The sequence below is a fragment of the Accipiter gentilis genome, chromosome 20 (genome assembly GCF_929443795.1).
Source record: "Accipiter gentilis chromosome 20, bAccGen1.1, whole genome shotgun sequence".
NCBI lineage: Eukaryota > Metazoa > Chordata > Aves > Accipitriformes > Accipitridae > Astur > Astur gentilis.
The window spans coordinates 7,632,167-7,652,134 of record NC_064899.1 but is presented as its reverse complement, the minus strand read 5'-3'; positions in this window follow the sequence as shown (position 1 = coordinate 7,652,134).

Below are 19,968 nucleotides of genomic sequence, written 5' to 3'. Positions count from 1 at the left end.
CGCTGGATGGGGGGTGAGGGTGGGGTGGGAGAGCCTCCTTTCAGTAAGGTGGATTAGACCTGAGTGGGAGCAGATTAAAAATCCAAGGAAAAAAAAAAACTGGGGGGGGGAGCTAGTACAGGTATTGGTATTAACAGTTTTACAAGAGCCTTTTGGGATAGATTTTTGAGTTTATCCCCATGTAGAGAAGGATAAAATCTGTTAATGGATTTTCAAAGCTCTGAATTAAGTTCAGTAAAATTTAACTGTCCTCCTTCCAGACATACCTTTGCATATCTCAGGTCTAAATTTTTCCCATAGTAAATTTTCATCAAAGCCAAAAGGAGGAACTTGAGTATAATTCAGTGGTTCAGTGTCTTAACTAAAACATTATCTCAGTGTACCTGACCTCTTACCCATCACAGAGTAGATGTAGCAGTTACACAGTTGCCATATAAAATGTTAGTTGTGCACCATCCAAATGCCAGCTCTCTAGATGTTTTGAAAGACTTATGTTGTAGACCACACTGTAACAAACCTTGTCAAACACTTCATCAGTCTCAGGACTTGAGTTGTTCTAGCCCTCAGTAAAGCATTATGTTAAATAAGCTAACTCAAAATTTCTAGAGGATGTGTCTTACTCTTGAAAGGTCCAATTCAGAATAAAAGCAAATGTGAAAAAATGTGTTCTCTTTTGAGATCTGATCGAGGCAGAGTGGTCCCTCCTACCAGCATTTCCATAATTCATAGAGTGTAGAAGTGGTATTTTCACTTTCCCCTGCCCAAAGTATGTTTTGGAAGTTTAAAGACTGTGCATTTTGTCTTTTTCTTCATTCAGTTCTGTGCATCCTTTCGTGTCCATCCTCATTGCCTGAGGCTGAAGCTGACAAAATAGGAGAAAAAGCATGATGCTATTTTGCAAAACCTTCTCTTGGATGCTCTCATCTTAGCTTCAGCCCACACTTGCCTGATATTTTCCTTCTCTCCTCTGTTACTGTGCTACTATCCAAACCCAATCATAATCTAACGTGGCGCTAATGCAAAGTTTTTCATTCTCCCATCAATGATGTATCGTGCGCATTAGCATTATTTTTCAGAAGTTTTTCTGCATCTTTACAACTGTAACTTGTTCTTCATGGATGCTAAGTATGATTCAGGGTTTGCAGAGTGCTTAAGGCAGTGGGACTAGATACTGTTTGGGTCTTAATCCTCTTTAATGTTGGAATTCATAACTGTTTCCTTCTTTTCCATTGTTGTCTTACGTTTCATAAAACAAAAGGGCTCAAAAATAGGGGGGAAAAAGGTGTTCTGGCACCACAATGTGTTGAACGCTAAGGACATGCAAGCAGATCACTAAAGACTGTCCTGCACATAGAGTAACTCTCAGGTATCTGCAAAATTTCACACTAAGGGTATGAATGAGTGATGGGTATATATATGATTGGTAGGAATATTGATCCAAACAAAGCACTAAGATTATCTTTTTTTCCTGAAAGATCAGTTTGAAAAGCAACAAAGTTGAAGCTGATTGAAGGAGATGCATTATCTTATTTTTTAAAATCTGCGGTAATTTAACATTCACACATTTTCTAGAAGTTTTTCTTTAGGTATATATGATTTGGGGCAGTGGGGAGTGTATATGCACCATGATCTGGTGGGTAACCCACCCACCCACACGATAAGGAAAGGAAAACACCTCTGACAGGGTGGAAGAATTTTTTATTAATTAATAGTCTTGACATTTTCCATGAAGCAATAGACGCTAGCCACTGGATTAATAAAACAGGTTATTTTTGGATGTGTGTCCAGAGATGAAGGTGTTTTGTTTACACATGCATATTAATTTTAAGAACATAGAATTAATACTGAAACCACTCTAGGTACAGAAGACACTAGCTCTCATAGGCCACTGTAGCATAGGCATTTAGTAATGTAAGTCTTGAAGAGGAAAGCTGTTAAAGCACAAATAAAGCAGAAGAAACATTTCACTTGCAACTGTTGCTGGATCACACAACTGGTACACCTGCATGACAAGCATTATATTCTGGTGATGCCTAAATAATGAAGCAGTCTAGGCACATGGTGACTGGCCATTCTGCTGCTACACTTAGATATATTTATCAACCAGCCGGTTTATATTAGATCCATTAGGTAAATAATTCAAAAATTTAGGCTGATTTTTCTAAAAATCTCAGACAACTTGCTATGCTTGTTTCTGTGAGAACAATATGCAGAACAAGAAAAAGGTTATTTCATCCTCTGACTCTTTAATTCAATTATATCCTAAAACTCATTGTGTACTTCAAAAATAAATTAACTCAAGATGTTATTCTGCTCTCCATCTGCTGCACTTCTTTAAATGTATTCCTTCCACTCCCAGATCAGTGTAAGTGATTTTTTTTTCCATCAAAAGCCATAGGCATTTTTTCTCGTTTGCTTTTTTAATGCCTCTGTTTCAGAAATTGCCTCATAAACCACGTGACTCTCTTGTTTTCTCTCTTTTCTCTTGCATGAAAAAGCAGCCAGCAAAATGCAGCTAATGGCTGTTTTGTATCTATGCTGCTGTAGCTTGTGTTTCAGCATGTTTTTCATTTTCTGTCTGTGTCTCACCTGCAGAAGATGATGTGTGATTATAGAGCAAATGATCAAAGTGCAGTTGCATCGTTGCCCCTTGATACTGAGAGGCAGAAAATGGGAGAAGAGGGTACTTGAAATAACCAGATCTTTTGTCTGAATTCAGCTGTTTTCCTCAGAGGTAGACGTTCCCCTCCAAAGTATTTCTTTCTTCAGTTTGATCAGCTTCTACTGCTACCCAAGAAGTCAACAGTAATATTAGCCATGCTAAATAAAAGATTTAAAATGTCTTTATAGCACAGAATGTTTCCTATCTGCTCTTCCTGATATAAGTAAAGCTTTAAGGTCAGAGGAAGGGGTAGAATAAATTTATGCAGATTTCTCCAAAATCTTAAATAAATCCTGAATTAGTAGCATAGCTGAGTACTTACGGTAAACTAATAAATCACAATTACACCTGGTTGATAGGAGCTCAAGAAAAAATGTTAATAAATGTCACTAGTTGCAAAATGGGGACTGGTCAGAAAAGCTGCAGCACTTTTGTCAAAGAATTTAAATACTCTGAGCTATAATAGCACTGTCCAACTTTGAAATATATAAATACACATTTATAGTCAAGGTATCATACATGGACGTCAGCCATGCTTTTAGTGGGTTAAGGGTAGCCTGTGCAAGACTTTATCCAGGAGGTCAAAAAGTTGGTACAATTTCCTTAGATATGGTAAACACAATTTTATTTTGTCAGGCTTAGAGGATTCTTTTTAACGAAGTCTAGATTGTGATTTGCGACATGAATCTTTGTCAAGAACAAAGTAATTCAACAGCAGTGACAAAAATATTGCTGATGCCAATTCTAATTATTTTTAAGAGGCATTAGCCTCTTTATGTTACGGGCTTAAATAGTTAAATTCCAACAACTCAGGCAGTCTTTGCACTTAAAACTGAATGAAAAAATCCAAACTTCTTAGGCCTGCATTACAATTGTTTACTATCTAACATTAATTTAAATGTTTAAATGTGCCATGTGATATCCATTATTTCTCAAAATATAAACTTCTGGTTTAAAAATCAGGAAGCCCTAATACTAGTATGTCTATTTTTAGTTACAGTCATGAAGGTTAAGCTTATTTAGTCAATTGCTTTTTTCACTTCACTATGTGACTGACATTTGTCATGAACAAATTAACTTTTTATTCAGATTGTTTGGGGGTTATTTTAGTATAAGATTTGTATTCAAATCTCAATCTTTATTAAAAATATGTTTGCTGTAAGGGAAGTTACACAGTTCTATAGGTCATGTTTATGTAATTCCAATTTTGAACTGATATTTTCTTGTAATTTCTGTGCCTACCTACCCTAGTCCATAATCTTTATAGTCAACAAATGAAAGATCGAAATGTTTTTCTCAGAAACCCCACTTCCCCTCAATTATGTTGATATGTTTATACAAGTAAGTTTGTATAAACTATATCAATTTCATGTATGTCTAAAATGCAGGGGTTTAAGGAAGATTAGTTAACCTAGTGTCCTCCTGTTTACTTTCTTTCAAAGTGTTCTTATATAACAGCTGTACTTTAATATTAGTCTTGTAACTTTTTCTGGAATTAAACTATGGAGTGAGCAGATAGAGGCAGTGTTTTCTCCCGTGGTTGGGGTAAATGATTCTGTGTGAAGTTTTCTCCCTGGGGATGTGGTCAGAAAGCAGCCCGGGGCTTCCCTGGGGCTAGCATCTCAGCTCGAGCAGGAGGACTAGAAACTGCTCACCTGGGCTCTACTTCTACTACATCCTTTGAACCTGGGCAAACCACTTATTCTTGCCTCTGTTTTTCTCTATGACATGAATGTAGTACTTCTATTACCTTATAGAGTTTTTAATGTTCAATTTGCATTTTTTGGAAGTATTTGGCATCCTTAAATGAAGATTTATTTAGGAACACAAAAATTAGCAAATCTCCAAGATAGATGTATGTGCAGTCGAACAGATGTCTGTCTTGATACCTTTATGCTGCTCTTAATACTGCCTTCATAGAGACAAAAATTGAGCAGCTGTTTAGTTTTCAAATGAATATAGTGACATTGAGCATTCATGTCACTCTGATAGTCATCGTAACAACAAAAAAGGCCAGTTTCATACCATTGCTGCAGTGTTTAGTACAGTCAGTCTTAAGAAGTCCTACGTAATCTGTTTGTCATACCTGTGTTAGCTGAGGTTTTGAGCTTTGTAGTGAGTGACTGAATAAAGCCTTACTTCCTCAGAGAAGACCACCGCTTTTAAAAGTCTGATTCACACATTTCATTGTTTGTCAGGTTTTTTTATCAGGCACGGCTTGTGAGATTCAGAGGTTTCTTGCTTAGTTATAGCTGAGAAATTCTAATTTTTGGAGTAAACAGAATTTACTGGTAACAATACGGAAGCTGCTTTGGGTTTCTTTGTTAAAAACAGTTGAGGTTAAAAAAAAACAAAACAAAAACAGACTCATTTCTAATAAGTTCACATACAAACATACTTCTTATGCTTAGTTTTTCTCCTTGAAATAGGAAGGAAAGTTTTATACTGTTGAGAGAATGTAGAACTTTTATACTTATGTATTCCTGCTGGTTTCTTAACATTGGTTAAGATAATATAAATTAAAATACCTGAAGATTTTTACCTATGATCTTTTTATAGTAGGCCGAAAAAAAGTCCTACCAGCACAGGCTCCATGCAAATTATTTCTGTATCTATAAGTGACTTAGCAAGCTGTCTTAGAAATGTAACTTTCAAGACAAAAACTGCCCACCCAGAAGAGACTGGGATACAAAATTCTATATGGAACACATACACCATTTAACTTTGCTTGAGCTTATGCCTATGTTTTCCAAAGCAGAGTGAGAAACACTTTGTAGCTGTAAAGGTCAGTAATCTAATCCGATTTGAATCATATCTCTTTCTGCACAGTCTGTACATCCTAAGGGTGATTCACCATTTTTCTATCAACCAGAACAATTTTCTGAGAAAGCCTGTTGCTATTGTAAGTTCCTACTCTGTTCTCACTTTGAGTGAGATACTCTGTAGCTCACCAGTGATTTAACACATCCCAAAGCATCCTCCCCAAAAGAGGAAGTATTGTGAATTTTCAGTTTTTTTCTTTTGGGAAAGAAGGCACCTTGTTCAAAGAGCAAGTGAAGTTAGAGATAGCAGTGGCGTTTTTAAATTTATATTAACAATACTTACTTTCCCCATGGAAAATTACTTCCAACATGGAAAGGGAGTACCATAGGTAAGCAATGGAGGCATTCGGAAATTATTTATTATCATCTTAGCTTCATATTTCTAAACAGCTGTATGTTTAGCTACTAAACCTTTATAACCATTGAACTACTGCGTATAAGGAGGAGGAAAGAAACTGATAGATGTTAGCCATCAGCGAGATGTAAGAAAGAAAATAGTAACATCGAAAAAACCCTTTATCTTTAGTGACTACATTATTCGGTCCACTGACCTATTAATAGTAATAGTGATCTTTCATCATATAGTTTTATTTCATTCTAATCTGTTTTAGAAAACTATATTTTCGTTTTTAGTCATACATTTGTTTGTTGCTAATTTTCATAAAATGCAAAAAACTACAGTAATTAAGGTAATTGAAATAAGACATTTTTAAAGCCACTTCATTTAGATTAAAGTCTCTTCCTCAAGGACTGTTTCAAATAAAATCTTAAGTATGTGACTTTTATTGCAGATGGTAATGTTACACAGGTGTTTCCTCCTTGTCTGACTTTGAAGAACTCTTCTCCTACCTATGCCTACCTAATAATTGCTTCTAACCTCTTCTCAAACACAACCACTGAAAAGGAGAATGTTTCCTTTCTAAAGCTTCACTACCAGAAACCTGATAATTCCCAGAATGTGTAAGAGTAGGTCACTGTTTTCTCAAATAGATGCATGTGACGAACTTACTAGCTGAAAGTTCTGCAAGTGAATAAGTGATCAATAACATGTTATGAAATGATTGGATTTTGCTAGAAAAATATATCAGCATTTCTAGAAGGAATTTAAATACTATAAAAAATTAGGAATAGTTGATTGAGGGCAAATAAAGAATTACTCTAGTTAACTGATTCATATTCCATTGCAACACACTGATTTGTTTTTAAGACACATGGAAAATATTCATGCATTTATGCTATTTATAGTTTTTTTATGAATTGCAACATTCACTGACAAAAATCAATAAATTAAGAGTAGTTATAGAGAAGTGTAAGTAATCAAGCGTTTCTGCATTACCAGAAATAAGTAAGGACTGCAATACAATAAATACATTTAATATAATTATTGAGGAAATTATGCAAGTCTACAGGTGAGTCAGCTGATGTGGTGTCAGCAAAGTGGATGATTTTTATCCAGCTCCGTTAGTTCTTTTTTTAGCCAGGACACCTCACAGTGTCAAACCAAGAAGTCAATAGAATTTTTCTTTTTCGTATTGGAAAACTGAGGCATAGAGAAGAATAACTGGATATCCTTGGTACCTTGTCAAGCCCATAGAAGAGTGGAAACGGAACCTGCATTTCCTGAGTCCTCTCCCTTGATCCAGTGAAAGGAGATAGTTATTATCCTACAATTTAAAAAGTAGATTCATTCTGTTGAGTAAACTAACTTGGTTCTACTAAAATCCAGAAATTCTTCACATTAGTTGAGGCTGTGTTTCATGCAGTAAGCCACATTTCAGGTACCATGTGATTTACATTAACTTATCTCCAATTATCCTTGATTTTCATTGTTCTATTTAGACACATATAAAAACTAGTATGAGAGGTTACTATTAGGTCATTAAGGCAAAAATTTTCCATCTCCAGCTGACATTTAAAACCCAGATTTAGGAATTTAATGACTCAATAGAACAGATTTTGATACCTATGAAAAGCTCTGGTATCTGTGACGAGAAATCATTCAGGACCTTATTAGCGTTTTTTTAAAATGCTCTCCTGAACCTAGATGTCTGATATGAAAATAATTAGGAAGCAGATGGAAAGCCACTTTTCACAGCATATGTCTTTGGACCAGGCAGAAAACAATTAGTCAGATCCTAATAGAACATAATGGGGAAAGTAAAATTGAGTGGTGGGGCTTATCCAGACTTTCTGCAGTACTGAAGAATCATTGAGGATGTCTTGCAATGTGCCTATGTTTCTATCTCTAGTTGAGCATAACAGCAAATTGTTTGGAAACAAAGTAAGAATACTGGAGGACTAAGTACTCAGCCAATTTTAAGTGTCCGGTCCTAAATTATTACAAGAATCATCTGTGAAGGAGAATGAAAAATGCCCTGTGTCCAAATCATCATCTCCAAGAAGCCATGGGATGAAATCCCGATGCAGGAAGCGGATAGCATCCTCCTGCAGTGAATAGACAGCTACGGAAGGGAGCTGCAGAGGTTGCAAAGGAGGGAAAAGGTGAATCCCTCCTAATTATTGAGGTGCCTTCCAGATGGCATCTCTCATGGGCAATTCCCAGCTGCTGCATCCCCCCCCCCCCCGCCCCAGTGGGAGTTATGAAACTAATGGAGCCACCACCATTAGCCATGGCAATTAAACTGGGAAGGAAATGGAATTACATACTCCATCAAATGTAGTAGGTAGCTGGGTTGGCCCATTAGGAAAATTAACATCTTCTTTCATAAGACAAGATCTGGCATATCTCGTATACCATTTTCCTACATGAGTAAAACAGTGTTGTCTTTTACATACTGTAGGCCCTCTTTCCCCATTGCCCAGATAATATATTTGCAGCCAGGCACAACCAGCATTGTTAAATAGGGCTATCTTGCCCTAAAATGGCAAGAAATGTGCAATAATCCTGCAAAGAAGAATTTGTCATCAGGTGAATCAAATTCTTGGTAGCGGGGGGGGGGGGGGAACACGAGGGCGATCAGAAAACCCCATGTTTAAGAAACTTTAAGCAGCTGAAGCTGATAGGTTTAATGCACTGATTTAATAGAAGGATGAAAGATAGAACATGTTCAAAGCACTTTTAAAATCCTGGCAAACAGAAGAATAACCAGACAGTAATCCATAGTTGAGGAACTTTTATTATGAAGAAATTATTTTAAAAGCCGTCAAAACGGACCACCTGTCCTACAAAATATCGTTTCTCCACTGCCAGTCTGAAAAGTGTTTAAATGGACTATTTTCCATGAACAGAACTTATAGTTGTTTTAACAGTAAAATAAACAGTAATTGTTGGCAGTTGCAGGAATTTTAGATCTCTTGTGTAGCCCTGCAGTTTCTAGTAATGCACCGTTTGTCTTAGCAATTCCACCACTTTTGTACTGTAGTACCTAATAAGTCACGCCATGGGTGTTGAATGTTTTTGGCACTTTCTCTACATAGTTCTGTGACCCAACTTTCTTGACAAGATATAGATCTTTTCCCAACCAAAGCAAGAGAGAACAAGTGAACTCCATGCATCAACAACCATTTTGGGTTTCATTTGTGGACAACATCTCCATTTGAAGTTCTATTCTTCCATTGATTTGCTTTCTTCCATTGGTAAATGAAAATTTTGTTGGCTTTGTGTCAGTGAGGAAAATTTTAGTTGCCTTTTTTGTCATTTTGTGTTTTATTGCAGCACTTCAAATGAAACATAAAGGTCACTCAGTAATTCTGCAGAGAAATCATATATGAAGCAATCGTAAGGATTATTACGGATGACAGGAATTCCCATCCCACAAAGAAATAAATTCAAGCAGACAAACCCCTGAGAGATTAATGTTAAAGGAAACACCTTTGCAATAGGAGCTGCCAAAATGTCTGACCTGCCCACTGCCAGTATGATCCTTGTGAACTAAATCAAACAACAAAGCACTGAAAACTCTAGACTTCTCTGTAAAAGTCTTTGACAAAGTTTCTTCTCAATAAAAGGAAAACCATGATTGAATTAAACAGATATTCCTCTTAACATATGTATAGACTAATGGGCAGCATTAGTGGTGTTTGTTTTCTTAAGAAAAAGATAACTGAATATTTATTGGCTGTGGAAATGAATGTGTGATAAAGCAAACAATCACAGGGTTAGTGAAAAAGCAATGACCAGAGGAAATCCATTACTGAGCAAAAGAAATCCTTCTTGTAAGAATTTTGTTGGGTTTTTTTCTTCTAAGACCTTTTCCTGGAAGAGAATGACCACATAGCAGAAAAGTCTATATATGAAGAATTTGAGAAATATATAGTGAGGCTGGATGCATAAATACAGCTTAGTTTTTATCACTAGAAACATTTATTAAAATTACAGTTCATTTCATAGTTATTCTTAATTAAAACATATGTTCCGATTCCAAGAGAATCTATGAATAAATAATTAGTAATATAAAATTTGTTTCTATACTTTTTCTTCCAATGTTATGCATTTCCTGTGATTATATTTGCATGTGTTAAAATTAATGAAAGCTAATCATTATGGAAGTAGGATGTTAAAGGGCATAAGCAGTGAAAAAGTATTTATAATACATGAAATAATTTCATTTATGTTTTTATACTTTATGCAATAAAGATATAGCCTTGAGTACTACATTTTTTTACATAAAGAAACCAAAAATTTGGGTGTGGGTGGAAGCAACCTGGGTTTTTGGTTAAGACTGTATACCAGGAATCAGAAGATTTTGATTTCTGTTCTACTCCTGTGTTCCCTAGTGTCACAAACCACTGTGTAACCTAGGTAAGCCAGCCTGCTGGTGACTCAGTTCACTTTGCAAAATGGGCATAATACCATCTTTCTTCAATCTGTCTTGTTTGTTTAAATGAAAACTTTTTTTTATTTTACCGGTTGCCTTCTGTTATATGGTTGTACAATGCTTAAACTGTTACTCTAGTCTATGTGGGAGCTTTTAGATGCTATTGGAATACAGAAAATAGTTTGGGTTTGGGTTTTTTTCCTGAAATGGATTCCACAATTCTTGAGAAATGCATATGGAGGTGATTTTGGATTTTGAAAAAGTGTCTCCCTAGAAAAGTAACTATGGCGGTGCCTATAAAAGAAAAATAAGTGGTATCATGGGCAAGACATGCTTATAGAACTACCTGCATTTAATTGTTGTTTAGGTGTTGAGCAATTCCTGACATTCTGTCCTCCTCAAACCATAAGACTTACGAGCCACAGTGCAGCTTACTTGAAGGCAGCGGAAACCTAATTCACTAAATCCTAATCCTAAATTATTAACTTGTGTGTCAACTTTATGGCAGATCCAGCATCAGCTTTGTTGACCAAATAGCACAGGTTGAGTAGATTATAGTCATCAGCTAAACTGCATTCACAGCTATTTTGTTTTGCCAGAATAGCATTAAAGTAGCCGAAGTACGTTCTCCAATCTTTCTCTACCTCTTTCCTGTCAGTCCCTCATTTTTCTTCCACAACCACATCATCCCTCACAAAGACACTGCGTATTCCTTTTCATTATTGTTATCATATATGTTGCTATCTCTGTCCTTTTCCTCTTGCTCATCTGTTCTTATTTAACACTCTAACAGCAGTCCCGAGAAATAAAGAAGAAAACACGTTTTGAAGTCACCTTCCCAAGGACTGGGAAGGGCTAAAGGTCTTCAGTGGCTGCAGAGGTGCACTGGTGTGCAGGGAGGGAGTCAATGTTGGCCTTGGACACGTGAGGGAGATGCGTCAAGGAAATAACTCTTCTGGAACTTCAAGGTGCCAAACTACTGTAGGAATCAGGCGCCAAAATGATATAGTGTGGGAGCGAAGTAGCCAAACCCTATTTCTTTATGCATGCTGTGTTATGCACAAATTGCGTGCATGCATGCTTGGCAGTATTTCTGAGTGTTAAGCTATCTGGGTGGAAAAAAAAAAGTATTCAGCAGAGTTCGGTGCGATGGAGAATTACTGAAAATAAATATTTTTATTTATATGGTTGTATTAGGCTTCTAGACGTTTGCAACTTAATTTATCTGTCTTTAGAGGAATTACATGAGGTTTCTGTTCCAAGAAACATGCAACAGTTTCCTTCCAAAATGGCTGCTGCATCTTTTTGTTCTCAATAGCACTGAAATAAACTGACACCTTCCAAAAAATCCTCTGCCTCTTGTTATTTCCCCTGAGGAAAAAAAGCTAGGCGATACTCAGGCATCTTACACTGCCAGGAGTCAGTCACATAGGGAAGAGTGTGAGGTAGCAGCCATTTTGCAACTGGATAGTCCTTTATGGAGTTTCCCTTTTGGAAAACTTCACCTGTACGTCTCTGGTGTTGAACCTTCAAAACTCAGAGATCGAGACATTAATTAAAGAAGAATTAAGAAAAACATTAATTAGAATTGCCAAAAACAATTGAGCAAAGCCTTGAAATATTTCAGTTTAAAGTAAAGAGTTTTTTGGAGTGTGTGCGATACTTGTTTTTTGCTTTGCTTATTAGGGGGAAGAGTTAAGGGAATTGCACATAGCACTGCTTTTCCTGTAGGGTCTGTGTCCTATTTAAAGGATGTAATTGTAAATGGATACATCTTTCAGTCAGCACCTTTTTGAATGAGAATTGGTGTATGAAGAAATCTCCTCAGACATCACAAAAGAGGGACAGAGAGCCAGCAGTCCCTCATTACCTGATTAGTATATCTCCATATGCATTGTATGGGATACATTCTGGCTGCTCACCTACTAGAAAAGTGCACGCTGCAGCAACCTCCGCTGTTTTGCTTGTGGTTTTGGTTTACCTCGACACCTACTTTGGTAGGAAACTGTTCACAGGCGTTGCGTTTGGACAGGGGCATGCATGCATATGTGCGTGTTTGTTCAAGAGAGGCTATGTAGCCAGGGTGACCAAGGCCTGTTGGGGTACTATAGACTCACGCATCTTCCCAAGAAGTAATTTGCTAATTGATTTTGTGTGGTTTTTGGAAGGCTGCTTTTAGAGGTTTGGAGGTTTTTTCTGTTCTGTATTGGAAAATTATGAAGAACCTTTTTTTAAGACTGAACAGCTTTCCATTTCCACAATGGCAAAATTATTTTTTTCAAATTTATCTGAGTATTGTCATTTATTTCAAATAACTTTTTGCCCTGTGGAGTGACAAATGACTTGTCATAACTCAGGAAACCGTAGTGTATTGGCAGGTGACTGTGTGAGTGAAAAAGAATAAACTATCCTTTTGACAGACAGTATTGAAAGCTAACATTAAAGATATAGTTAGTGATATTTGGTGAAACACGAATGGTGACATCTTGGCTTATGTACTTTTGCATTATCTATTCCCTTTTGTATAGTTTTTCCATTTATTTAATATCAAGATGGGGCATTCTGAATATTTCATACTGGTTTTTATTACCTGAAATTCCTTACATTTCTTGCTTTTAATTAGAATAAAATTATTTCACATCTGTACATATAAGTGAAAAATTTCATGATCTGTAATGCATAAGGTCATTAGATGTGGTTAAAGCCTGATTGACTTGATACATATTCACAAATCTTGTGCCTTTACCATTTTCTTGTGTCCTTAGTATTCTTAGGATAGGCATCTATAACTTGACTATTTTCAGGTGATACGAAGCACCATGAAGTGAAACATTGATATGCAGTTGCTATATCAAAATATGACAATGTGACATAATGTGATTTTAGACTCAGATTCTTGTCAGAAAAACCAGACCTGTCAGACCTGATCTGGCACTGAAGACCAAACAAAAAGCCCCCCAAAGCTAAGAACCCAGTGTCTTAGATTGTACTGTTGCTTCTTGTGCCAGAAGATCAGTGTTGGTTAGTAAGCACTTACGGGCCATAGCTTGCGACCCTCTGCCCAGGGTGGGAGCATGGTACCGGAGGAAAAAAAGCCTTTGTAAGCTAGAGGCCACCTTACAGGGCAGGTGTTTCGGAACTGCTTGGATGATAAGCACGGTACTTCCATTCTTTAACAAAGGGGACAACACAAAGTCTTTTGCATTGCCAGCAGTAAGGAACAGCAGAGGTAGTTTCCTATAGATGACTGAGACACGTACAAGGCTTTTCCATAATGGAATTAGAGATGAGAATAGTCTTGAAGCGTGAGGACTTTCTTATAATTGAACCTCATTTTGGATGTATGACATAAGGTATTAAACTAGCCCTACGTGCCAAAGGAAGGTGTTTCTAATTTACTACCTCTAGCAGTCCAGTGACGTGGTTTCCTTCTTAAAATTCTCTTTGGAAGGACTTTGTCTTTTCCAAATGTTATAAAAGGCAATTAAATTATGCTGTTGCTCTGGTGATCCTGTCTTATGAAAGTTTTATGTCCCCCTGGCCAACTGGCCCTGTGCAGCTAACATCCAGAGCTGGCTGTTTCCAAAGCAGGCTGCCTGAATGGACGCTGACTAGCACTAGCGGGACAACTCTGCGCAAGGAATACATCTTAGGCACCTTTGGACTTAGTCTCCCATAACCCTTTCTAGCATGTGTAACATATACAACATTTTTCTAGTTTGTGCACGCACTATGCATTAAAATTGAGCTGAGCCCTAGGTGCCACCAGTAATTTGTTACCAGTCATGATAGTTGTGACAACACACCACGCTTTCCTGCTCCTTCTGCTGTGACCTCTGCTCCAGCTGCTTACATGAATCACGTTTCTAATGGAAGAGACATTCTCACTGTTTCAAGTTGAGGAATGTAACTTTTCAGGATGATGCTAGTTAAGTTGCTATAAGATGGGTATAACCTGGACGAAGCGATAGCCCCAGGCCTACCACGCGTAGAGGAGACAAAGATGTATATGTGATGACCCATCACTCGCTGGATGTTCTTAGTGAAGCAGCCTGGGTCATCTCCAACAGACATCTCCTTTCTGTTGCTCGGCAGCTCCTGATCAGAGAGACAATACCCACTGGTGGGACTGGGCAGTAATCTGCACCTGAGATGACAGTTATCGTTTGGAAGATGTAAAATATACACGTGTGGAGGTGTCCCTAAAGCTGCCTTGCTCTTGCTACAGAGCACAAGCTCACTTTCTTGGAGCTGACGTATCAGTAAAGATAAGGTGGCCATCAGAAGCCTTTCAATATTCGTGCTCTTTTAGAAAGAGCACAATAGAACTGCCTTAACTCCTCCTTTCATCTCACAGATGGGATCCACTTCCAGCTCCCCCACTAGCTGTAGCACTAACTAGGAGACTGACAAAGCAACCACTGTGCCTGGTGATGTGTCCTGAACTGACAGAATACATTTTAAAATGTTAGCTGAAAAAATTCTAAGTGCATATTATGTTACTTTTATACCATTTCTCATCATTCTGCGTATGGAGTGATGAGTGTAGTGTGATGTATTCTGCTAAGGAGATGTGCTGCTGCACCAGGATGGGGACTCATCTGTATGTCATGTAATGCTGGTGTAGTTGCTGCTCCCCAGAGGAGCACAGCCCTGTAACCCTCGGCACCTGGTACAGCAGGGTCATTTGGTTAAGCTCAGAAACTCATGAGAAACTCATCGAGGTGTGAGTCAACACATGGGCTGAAGATATGTGAAATAAGAAGAGTTGAAAATAAATAAATAAAAGGAAGTCAGCAAAGGCTTGCAGGACATCCTTAGTGGAGGCCTCCTTGTGCATACTTGTAGAGGTAACTTAGCCATATGTTTTCGTATGCACAGACAAGCCTTTTGTTCAGAAACCTTTTTCAGAAGACGTTTTATATATTTATTACATATTTCATATTTATTATATCATTTAGTTCTGTTTTTTTCATATGAGAAGAAATACAACCGTTACTGTGATCTGTACACCTGATCTCGAAAAGCTGGGCCACCTATTAGTTCTGTACAGGCCAGAAACTGACCTTCTGTGGCAGTCTTAGCCCATTAAAATTGGCTTATGCTGCTGCTGATTTAGAAGCTTTGGAATAAAAAATTGCTCTAAATACTGTATCTTGTTCTACTTTTTCTCCTGTCTCAGTTGTAAATTCTAAAACATTTCAGTAGGATTCACCCTAATCATAAAGTATCCTGCCTTTTAAAGTATTTGGGGATTCTTAAAAAAATGCATTTATTATGTTAGCTGAATTGTAAAATACTGTTTTGAATAGGCTATAGCCATAAAAAAAAAACAAAACAAAACAAAACAAAAAACAACACAAAAACCATAAAGCTGTCAGTGGGTTATTCTGTGTAAACACCATTTGCAAATAAGCCTATTTGCTATGTGGAAAGCAAGCAGGTTTCTGTTCAGTTTCCAAGGTCTTGCTGCCAAACTACTATACAAGACCAGCTTTTCAGTCCATCTTCTAAATCTACCAACAAACTATAAACATCCTTCAAAGGTAAACTTCTGTAAACTAATTGTTTCCTGTTTTGTAAGGGAAACAGTGTTGCCTGGAGGATAATGAAGGATATGGGACAATGAGAGAAGCCAGTATTTCACATTCAGTTGACTGTTTGCTGTGGTAAATAAACTGTTACCTATTTGTTTACGTAAGCAGGTTGTAGGACTTGCAAGTTTACTTTTGACAACTCATATGAGAAGAGGTGGAATCAGAGACAACTCATTTCTTTAAAAATAAGCAAAATAACCATAGCTCTTTCTTCAGCTATTAATAACAAGGGCACACAGCCTCCAAACTCCTTTCTCTCCGGTATAGGGATAGGTAATTCATTTATCAATAGCTACGTAACAGTTACTGTGCTCTGAAATATGTGTAGAAATGTGTAAACCCTCTAAGTTATTTCTACCTCAGATTAATTGGTGATGTCGTGCCAAGGTATGTTAATACGCAAGAGCTGTATGGAGAAGTTCAAACATACAAATGGCTGACTGGAATATAAAAATAATGCATTTCAGGTTTATTCTTTGCCTTTTACTTAAAACCAGTCTTGAAGCTTTCTGAGAACAGAACGTGCAGACCTGAGCTACGCACAGACCTGTCCCTAGACTATGATGATTGTATGGCAGTGCAACTCTTCTGGAGGGAAAAATCCATCCGGGAAAGAATAAGAGTGACTTGACCATAAACTTTGTATCCAAAGTTAGCTTCCTTACCGCTGCGCTTTCAACAGCTTAGCATCTAGTAGGAATTACAGGACATTACTTAGGAGTTTTATCTTCCTCAGAAGAGATGGTTAGCATTTCCAGAAACAGGCGATCGATATCACAGATCAAGACAAATTTTGTACACTCAAGTAAATGCAGTTAAATCATGGGAAAATAATTTTAAGCATAAATAGATTTTTAGTGATAATTTGGATGTTATTTATTGTTTCAGACAAGCATATTCCTTCATCTTTCAGCCTCAGCTTTCTGTATGTCTTGGATTTTAGTTCCAGATCTTTAGTAAAATTGATTGACCTCTTAACCCTCCAATTTACTTCTTTCTTTTATTTTAAATGTGCTTTCACCTTTCATACTCCTCACAAAAGCCATCTTTACCATTAATCTTCTTGTTGTTGTTGATTTTAAGCAGGCAGTTGCATGTCGTTTAAAGATTGAATCAAATCATAGTGAGAAAAGAGAGAAATTTTAAAGGCTTAGATTCATAAAACTGGCAGCCAGCCAGTCCTATGACATTGTTCCCTCAAAAGCCTCGCTCTGTCTTTATTTAAACTTTGCTTCAATATTACATTGCGTAGATCAAAAGAAATGTTTTTAACAGGTGAAAACCTTTTTCCCGCGCACTTCTTTATTTGGTTTTCTGGGGGAAGTTTTTGGTTTTCAACCCCCTTTGGACCTGAGGGATGCTGAACGGGCAGGACTGCTGCCGGATACACCCTCTGTTGCCAGCGGGTCCGGGACCGCGTGCGTGGGGCCGAGCGTGGCAGCACCGTGGTGGTGGCAGCGGGTGCGAGCTGGCCGCCCCGTGCCTCGTGCCACCCCGCCTGGAGGAGAGCTCCTCGGGAAACTCTCGCCCAGGCTTATGCAGGGCAGCGGGAGATACGCCGCAGCTGGTAATGACTCAAGGAAATGAATCATTTCCTAATTATCCCCTAGTTTAGAACAGACTTGCTGCCTTCTCCTGTCTTGAACTATCATTTACGCTTGAACCAGTATTATGTGTCACTGCTCTGATACGGTGACATTTTAAGCTCTTTCTGGACAGCCAAGCCGCACACGATTCCACAAAGGAAGGGGTAAATCCAGCTCTAATTCTGCAAGCCTGACATTGTTCTTTCAGCCTGATTTTCTTCTAATCCTGTTGCAGTTGAAGTGAGAGAAGAAAAAAAATTAGACTTTGTTATTTTTTGCCTTCAGAGGTTCTCTCATTTTCGCTGGATTAGCAGGTCAATTGCTGTATTTGGCTTTCTTATTGTGCCACTAATAACATTTTTATTAGATAATTCGATGCTGCAATCCTATAGTAGGAGCAATTTACACACTACATTTGAAGGAAATTTATAGTGAGAAACTTTGGTATATTCTCAGTGTTCCAGGAAGGAGGGTGGTTAGAACTGTTCCATAGATAAGGGAAAGGGATGATGTTATTAAAATCTTTGGCTTTAAACTTTAAAATGTTGTTTCAGGAATGACCTGTACTGGTTTTTACTGCAAAAGTGAATATTTGGGGAAAATAAAAGTAGATCAAAACAAGGAACTTTAAAATGAAACCTTTCTGAAGGTCTACTGCAGTTGCTGGTAGCATAAACAGTTTTGCTTACACATGCATATTTATTAGTTTCTTCTCCTGAAGCCCAGCATGAAACAGACAATTTCTTTTTATCTGATATCAGTGAAAGAGATAATACTTACTGGTTTCATTGTATTTTCTAAATGCAGTATTTCCTCCCTATCCTTCTCTGAGAAAACTGTAACCAATATATGGATATAAAAGTAATTCTGATTTTTTTCATTCTTTTGTAAGTGTGAGTCTATGATTGTGTGTATATGAACACATACCCCTATATATATATGGTCTACACAAATACAGAAAATGCAAAGGAAGGTTCATTTTTAAAGCTTTTTTGACATTTGCAAATTATATAGCTATGTTAACTTGGCTAATGTTCTCAGCAGATTCCCTGAAGAAATTCACACAATTTATATAGTGTTTTGCATGCAGGAACTCTGTAAAATTATGTAAGCATCTGTTCCTGCAGATGCTTTTGGAGACATGTGTTGAGCACTCAGATTGAATGCAGTTACAGTATGCACACGCTAAAAATTATGGACATGTTAAATCTTCTCTAGATAAGAGCTAAAGATTGATGGTTTATTTGTTTTCTAAGACCAATATATACATAGAGAACATAGAATTAGTGACTGCTGGTTTTGAGATGAGAAACTAGCGTCCTTTTCATTGCTCTGTTACTGAACGTTGGGCTGCTGACTTTTCCTTCTTGCATGAATAGAAGTAGAAAATACAAAGAATTGCTCCAGAATTAAAATATCTGCCCCTTTTTCCAGCTGCAGGTAGCTATGAGCCCATCCAATACCAGGTATTTTTTAAGCAGCAAAGAACCCAAATTTCTGCTGCTGTTTCCATTCTCACAACAAGGTTTGTTTTCAGGCAAATGGGACAGACAAGATCTAACTCTTCTTTTTTTTCAAAATCATGAATCTTGTTGAAAATGCAAGCAGACTTTTCAACTATTGATTAACTACTGTGGTTTTGGAGCATACTAAGATGTATACTTGATAAAGTATCTCACCTGTAAAATCACAAGCCAGTTCTGTACCAGATTAAAAACAGGGAAAGAAAATTAGAGGCATTAGAAATATAGACATTGATTCAACATATGGAAATACTGTACCGAAAAAGGCAATGGTCATTTTTAACTGCTTTCACCAATGCTATCAATTAGAGAAGCAATATAACCTTTTTTAACCTCAGAACTTTTATTGCAACTGGGTTGTTGCCTTAATTTTTTTACAGTATCTTACCAGAATGCTATTCGTAAATGGATTCAGTTCAGGAAAGAGCAATGAAAGTTGTTGGGAAGAGAAATGAATAATATCTGGAAGGAGAAAAACAAAAAAATTCCAACACGGAGAAGTGTTTCTTTTAATTCTAACAAGCTCATACATACATAAATTATCAAGTATTAGCATACATAATTCAAATATTCAGATGTTTTAGCAGATCAGAAATTGTTTCAGGTAATCTGGCTTTTATCGTAGGAATGCATGTGCAGAGTGATCTACCGTACCATTTTTTCCTACAGGAATTATGACTCAGTAGAAAGAACAATGTTCTAAGAGGTATTTGGAACTCAATTTAATATTATGTCATCATTCATCCTCTACTGCCATGCCATATTTTACTTTATACCATCTCTATATTGAACTGCCTATGGAATAACAGGTGGGCTTTTCTTCACAAACCTTTATTTAGCTTGAAAATTCCTCTCCAGGAGAGGTAAGAAATATCTCCATTGACAGATGGAGAAGTGGCACAAGACAAGGTAAAAATCATTCAAAACATCCACTGATTTTGAATCTTAATCTGAAATGACAAAAGCTTGGTTTTTCCCAAGTAATTTACCATTTTGAATA